Source organism: Myotis lucifugus, unplaced genomic scaffold (genome assembly GCF_000147115.1).
Source record: "Myotis lucifugus unplaced genomic scaffold, Myoluc2.0 scaffold_998, whole genome shotgun sequence".
Taxonomy (NCBI): domain Eukaryota; kingdom Metazoa; phylum Chordata; class Mammalia; order Chiroptera; family Vespertilionidae; genus Myotis; species Myotis lucifugus.
In genome coordinates, this window is record NW_005872046.1 from 82,335 (window position 1) to 89,935 (window position 7,601).

The 7,601-nt window shown below is 43.0% G+C and overlaps 1 pseudogene; it reads right to left on the reverse strand.

Annotated features, from left to right (window-relative positions):
- Positions 1-1,447: 1,447 nt before the first annotated feature.
- Positions 1,448-1,615, reverse strand: LOC102438184 (annotated as a pseudogene).
- Between the last annotated feature and the right edge of the window lie 5,986 nt (positions 1,616-7,601).

The following is a 7,601-nucleotide window of genomic DNA, read 5'->3' on the forward strand; positions in this document are numbered from 1 at the left end:
ATAGAAAGTCCTTCTTTTGGAGTGGTTATTAAAGGCTGGTGGCAAGCTTTATTTCATACTAGAGGCCCTGTGCACGGGTAGGGTCCCTAGGCCTTACCTGCGATCAAGTCCATTTTGATGGGCAACCTGTGGGGTGGTTCTGGGTCCTCCACTGGCACCCACCTTGGCTGGCCTGGCACCGCCCACTTGCTGGCCCTGCTCCCCTATCGCCCTGCCGCCTTCGTCACTGGCCACCTCCCTCTACTCATGGTCACCTCTCTCTGTGGGGCGACTGGTGTGGCAATTGGCCCCCCCCCCCCCCCCCCCCCCCCACTCACCTTGGCTGGCTTGGGGCCTGCGGGCTGGGGCAGCTTCTGCATTGAGCGTCTGCCCCCTGGTGGTCATGCACGTCATAGCTACCAGTTCACCGGTCATTTGGTTGATTTGTATATTAGGCTTTTATTATATAGGATTTTTACTAATTCTCTCCCTTTAGTGCAGTGATGCGAACCTATGACATGTGTGTCGAGAGATGACATGCGAACTTTTTATTGGTTGATTTTTTTCTTTGTTAAATGGCATTTAAATATATAAAATAAATATCAAAAATATAAGTCTGTTTTACTATGGTTGCAAAGATCAAAAAATTTCTATATGTGACACGGCACCAGAGTTAAGTTAGGGATTTTCAAAATGCTGACACGCCGAGCTCAAAAGGTTCGCCATCACTGCTTTAGTGGAACAGAGTCTCAGTATGTTGTTACACTGTAGGCAGATTCATTCCTTTTAAAAAATTTAATTTATTGGGGTGACATTGGTTAATAAAATTATAAATTTCAGGGGTACAACTCTAGAAGACCTCTGTGGGCAGATTCTTTTTAATTATTTATTGTTTCAAGTATTACATATAGTATTAAACACGTCTCCTTTTTCCCCCATTGACCTCTCCCTGGCCCCCCGTTGGCAGATTCTTTTTGCAGTAACCTAGCTTTCCTACATGTGCCTTGGTTTTCTAGGGCTGCCATAACAAAGTACCTCGAACTAGTGGCGTAGCATAACAGAAATGTGTTGTCTCACAGTTCTGCAGACCCGAAGTCTGAATCAAGGTGACAGCAGAGCCGTCCTCTCTCTGAAGGTGCCGGGGAAGGATCTGTTCCAGGCCTTTCTCTCCTTGCTTCTCGTAGTTCCTTGGCTTGGAGCAGCATAACTCCAGTCTTCACATGCAGTCTCCCTGGCGCATACTTATGTCCACATGTGTCCTCTCTAGAAGGACACCAGTCATGGTGGATTAGGGCCCCACGATACGTCAGGATGACCTTAACCAGTTACTAGCCGACATTACAACTCGTCCACCTTCTCTGTTTCATTCTTTTAAAAAATATATATATTTGAAGTTTATTTTATGTGCAAAGAGATAGCATTCTGTCGTAAGGTAGCTGTGTTGAATGACCCATTCATGGAAGTTCGCTTAGTCCAACTTAATGAAGCCCATGTCCTTCGGGTCCTGACGGAAACACTGGTGGCACATGTTGAGCCCGTATTTCCAGACCAGACTGTGCTGGTTGAACAGACGCTGCAAGAACGAGAACCCTGGCCGGATTTTCTCGGATGGCTCCAGTAGTTTCTGGTGACCCATCTTGCTCTCTCTGTAGCAACGAGGAAAATAGTCTATTTCATTCCTGACTTAAATGATTTATCCAAAAACACTGACTTATTTGACTGAGCCGTTTGGACATTTGACCAAACGTATTTAAGGTGGACATTTACGGTGTTTCTAAAGTATTTTATTTCAAATCTTACTGCAATGAGTAATCTTCCTTTACTCAAGAATCTTCACAATATGAGAATCGTTCACAATGTTGCCAGGAACTTCAGGTTCTACAAACGTACATCTAAAACACTTAGCAATTTCTCCAGCAGAGAGACCTCCCTTGAAAGCTCCTCTGTTGCCAGGAGACATCATTGCCAAAAATGTTCTATGTCTAATACATATAAACAAATTTGCTCTCTTTCCTAAACTCGCTACTCATCTTACATTACATGGTGCAATGGCTCACCTGTATGGTTACCCAAAATGGAAAATTCAGTCATCTTTGAGTCCCTCCACTCATTCTTCTTGATTTTCTCGTCCTACAAGATCTGAGCACTTCTACCTCTCCATTTTCTTGGCCACTACTACAGTTAAGGCCTTTATCTCTTACTGGAAGATGTTTAGTGTTGTCTTTATTATCAGCAAGTATTTATTGCACTTCTACTTTGGGGTTGTTTACTGAGTTGGGGGGGGGGTAGGGGAGGAAGGGAGATATAGTTGTGAGTGAAGCAGCTAGCAGGGAAGTCAGGATGTTGAACAGCAAGCTCTCGTTAGTGCAGTTTAAGTTTTTCCTGAAATCCCGATTCTCCTACTTAAATACATGTAATACTCTTCTGTATGTGTGGGATATCTCACAAATCAAAAGAAAATAGAGCAAAACTTTTAGTGCCTTCAATTATAGATGAAGCTATTTGCAAATCATCAGGTTTATAAATTTAGATGTCAGTGTGTGGTTTACATATATAAACTTGCTCTGGCAAGCAAGTGGACACTATTGTAAAGTTCTGTCGGTGTGAGAAAGCACAATATTTGTTAATGGATGAATGACTTTGGCTGTTGGTCATAATCTCCTAAGTGCCACACACTGCATCTGATTATATGGATAGTGATTGATTTCAGAGATGAAGGGAAAGGGAGAGAGAGAAACATCAATGGGAGGGAGAATCATTGATCAGCGGCCTCCTGCATGACCACCACTGGGGATTGAGTCCACAACCCAGGCATACGCCCTGATCAGGAATAGAACCGTGACTTCCTGGTTCATTGGTGAACACTCAACCATAGAGCCACATGGCTGGCCCACATATTTCATTAAAATAAACAAGAAAAACAACTTTCAGCCCTGCCAGTAGGGGGGTGCAGGAGGTCCGATCCATGCTTCTCATCACAGATGTTTCTATGTCTCTCTCCCTCTTCCTTACTCTCTCTGAAATCATGAAAAACCTTTAAAAAAAAAATCTTTCAGCCCTAGCCTGTTTCACTCAGACGGCAGAGCTTTAGCTTGCGGACTGAAGGGTCCTGGGTTCGATTCTGCCCAAGGTCAAATGCCCAGGTTGTGGGCTCAATCCCCAGTGTGGGAGTGCAGGAGGCAGCCGATCAATGATTCTCTCTCATCATTGATGTTTCTCTCTCCCCCTCTCTCTTTCTCTCTGAAATCACTAAAAATACATTAAAAAAAATCTTTCATACTGACATAATTAAGAGTTATAGAAAAGTTACCAGAGAAATACAGAGAATTTGGTATGTCTTTCAGCCCAATGATAACATGTTAACATACTACTTTGTCTCTCTCTTTTTTTTTTTTACTTTATCTCTTTTTATCTCCCCTGTCTCACTGTCTAAACTCTATATTTTTTTCCCCCAGAACAAATTGAGATGACAGGATATACCTCTATCTCTAAACATTAAAGAGTATATTTCCTAAAAAAAAACAGGCTATCGCACCCCCGACTCCAATAAGGGGCGGGGCCGGCCAGCCAACCTCCTGCAGCCCCCCACCCCCTTGCTGGCCCTGCCCCCGATGGGCCCCCACCACACGGATCGGCCCACAGCTCCTCCCCCCAGCCATCCCCACCCACTATGTGCCCCACCACCCTGATAGTCCCGCAGCCCCTCTCTCTGACCAGCCCCGCTCCTGATCACCACACCACCCCAATGGGGGCAGGGCCCGCGAGCCAACCTGCAACCCCTCGCCCTGGCCGGTCCTGCCCCTAATCGGCACCCCACCCAACTACCCATGGCCCGGCCCTTATGCTGCTGGCCCTCGGTTGGCACCCCCCACCCCATTTGGGGGAGGACCTGGCTGGCCCACCGCCCACAGCCCCTCTCCATGGCCAGCTGGCTCCCAATCTGTTCCCAACCCCAATCGGGCTGCAGGCCAATCGCCTGGGGCCCCTCCCCCCAGCCGGCCCTGATTGGGACCCCACCGTTCCCATTGGGGTTGGCCTACTGGCCAACCTCCCGCCATCTCCTCCCTACAGGCCCAGCCCTGATATGCCCCGATTGGGGCCAGGCCAGTCGGACCCCACCCATGCACGAATTCATGCAGTTGGGCCTCTAGTTCTCGTATATTATCAAAATTATTATTTAACCCTTAGACTTCATTCATATTTTGCCTATAAGAAAATGTCTTCTTGGCCCCCTTTAATCTAGAACAGTTCCTGAAATTTTAAAAACTACATTGAGATATAATTGACATAATTGACATAAAAAAACTGCTCATATTTAAAGTATGTAATTTGACAAATATGACATTTGCATGCACTGTGTAACCCTTACCACAATCACAACAATCAGAACCTATCACTTGCAAAAGTTTGTTTCTACCCCCTCCCTGCACCCTGTCTCTTCCGTCAAACAATGTTTTTCTGTCACTATAAATTAGTTCACATAACAGAGTTTGATATAAATGGAATCATACAATGGACTCTTTTTGTCTTTATTTTTGGCCTAAAACAGTTGCTCAATTTTTGTCTTTTATGACTATGCTACTTTTGCTAAGTGCAGATCACGTATTTCGCCCCTCAAACTTTCACTCCTTAGTTTTAGCATTCACTGGTGACTTTTGCCTAAACATTGCCAAACAGTAATTCTCTATTTCCATCATTTCTTCTAGATGCAACTTCAAGGAAGAGCTTTTCCTTCTTGCTTACTATTTATTTCATCATGAATGTGTACGTTTTTTATTATATTCAGTAAATTATAATCCTTTATTATTTATTTTGATGCTGAAATTGTCCCCAATTTGGCCAGGGGGCTCCTCAGCCATATTTTTGTTATTTATTTATTTTTTGTCTTTTAAATTGATTTTTAGAGAGAGACAGAGATTGGAGATCCAACCCATAATATAGGTATGCTCTGATCGGGAAACGAACCTGTGACCTTTTGGTGCACGGGAAGACTCTGCAACCAACTGAACCACCCAGCTGGGAGTCCTCAACCATTTGAGTAAATTTTTACTTTCTGGCACAATTGTTCTAGGCTATTCTGCTTTCTGTCCAGCCCAGACTTGAAGGCAGCTGTTTTTAGTGGAACATAGTACTTAGAAAGATCTTGATGATAGATGCGATCATGGTTGTTGGAATGTCAGTGCTGTGTTCAAAAGTTAATTAAATTAGTTCTCTCATTCTCTGTCTCGCACTCTCACAACATCCTCGCCCTTCATTGTGGTTATATTCTTCATATCAAATACAGTTCTAATTAATTTATTTCTGTTTACTTCCTACTTCAGGGTTCTGTACTTGATGATATGCATAGTCTCTCACTTTTTCTTGCTCTCCTGCCCCAAAAGATCACCTGGATCACTGGCAAAAGCTGATTCTGAAGAGCGTATTAAGTCGTTCTTTTACTGAACTCTGGCAGTAGATAGACCTACCCATCCAACAGTACATGAAGGGGCAGAGGAGCACGCAGGCTCTCCAAGGGAAGTTCATTCTGAGAGAGCAAGGAATAGTTGTTTAATAATCCTTTAGTTTTTGGGTGGCTTTTTTTCTTTTTTGCTTAATATGCTTATGAGATTATCCATAATGTTGCCTATAGTTATAGACATTCATTGTCATTTCTAGTATAGTATTCCATTATATGTATACTAGAGGCCTGGTACACGAAAGTTGTGCACTCGTGGGGGTTGTCCCTCAGCCCGGTCTGCACCCTCTCGCAGTCCGGGAGTCCTCAGTGAATGCTGCAGAAGGGAGAGGCTCCCGCCACTGCCCCTGCACTTTGCGCTCCCCAGCGGTGAGCCTGGCTCAGGGCTTCTGGCTGAGCGTTGCTCCCCGTGTGGGAGCTCACTGACTACCAGGGGGCAGCTCCTGCATTGAGTGCCTGCCCCCTGGCGGTCAGTGCACATCATAGCAACCGGTTGTTCTGCTGTTCAGCCGATTTGCATATTAGCCTTTTATGATATAGGATATCACAGTACATGCTGTTAATGAATAGTAATGCTACTATGAACATTATCATAAATTTCTTTGGTGAATATGTTTGCATTCTATTGAGTATATTTCTATGGGTGGAATTTCTTGGTTATAGAATATGCATAGTTTAGCTTTTGTAGTTACTAGCAAACAGCTGTAGTTCTGATTATGACTCTGATCAGAGGTGTTTGAGAGTTCACTTGCTCCACATGCTTGGCAACACTTGCTATTTTGTTGTCTTGTTTTATTTTAATAATTTTGTTGGGTGTGTAGTTGCATCACTACATTGCATTTCCTTGATGTCTAATGAAATTGAGCTATTTGTCATATGGTTGTTAGTTATTTAGATATCTTTGAAGTGCCTGTTAAGTTTTTTGTCTATTTTTAAATTGGGTTCTTCTACCTTTTTATTTTTATATCTTTAAAAAATATTTATTTATTTATTCATTTATTTTCTTTTTCAAACCCTTGGGGTTGACTTTCAATAGATCACAGTGAAGGATGCCTTTTAATTTTGATTTATGAGTTCATTAAGATTTGTTGATAAAAATCCTTTGTTGAATAATTATGGCTATCTTTACCTTTTTCAGATGCACAATATATCTGGACTTAACTTTTATACATGGTGTGAAATAGGAGATAAGATTCATTCTTTTTCATATATACATCTACTTGAGCAGCACCATTACTGAAAGACCATCCTTTCCCTGATACTGCAATGTCAACTTTATCATAAGTCAGGAGATTGACAAGTTCTAGATCTGTTTCTAGACTCTGTTTTATTGGCCTTTTTGTCTATCCTTGTGTCCAAATTGTCTTTATTTAACAGGCTTTATAACTGGTCTTATTAACTAGTAATGTAAGTCCTTCCTTCAGTTTTGTTCTTTAGTAATGATTTGGGTTATTTTGTTTGGTTATTTTTTTCCTTCCTTTTTTTTTTTTTTTTATTTCAGAGAGGAAGGGAGAGGGAGAGAGAAGTAGAAACATCAATGATGACAGAATCATTGATCAGCCGCCTTCCTCATGCTCCCACTTGAATGGAACCAGCAACCTGGGCACATGCCCTTGACTGGAGTTGAATCCTGGACCTTTCAGTCTGCAGGCTGACACTGAGCCATACCGGCTAGGGCTGTTTTTTGTTCTTTTTCATTTTCTTTTTTTTAAGTAAATATTTTTAAAAAACATTTAATCACATTTATTTATTTTTGTTTGTTTTTGTTAATCCTCACCCAAGAATATTTTTCCATTGATTTTTAGAGAGAGGAAGAGAGAGGGAAAGACAGGGAGAAACATCGATGCAAGAGAAACACATCAATTGGTTGCCTTCTGCAGGAGCCCTGACCAGGGCCCAGGCCGGAGAGGAGCCTGTAACCAAGGTACATGCCCTCGACTAGAATCGAACCTGGGACCCGTTGGTCCACAGGCTGATGCTATATCCGCTGAGCCAAACTGGCTAGGGCTGTTCTTTTTCACTTTCATTAAAATGTTTTAGTTTGGCCCAGCCAGTCCTATGCAGTGGTTGAGCACTGACCTACGAACCAGGAGGTCATGGTTCGATTCCCGTTAGGCACATGCCGGGGTTGTGGTTTGATCCCAGCGTGGAGCGTGCAGGAGCAGCC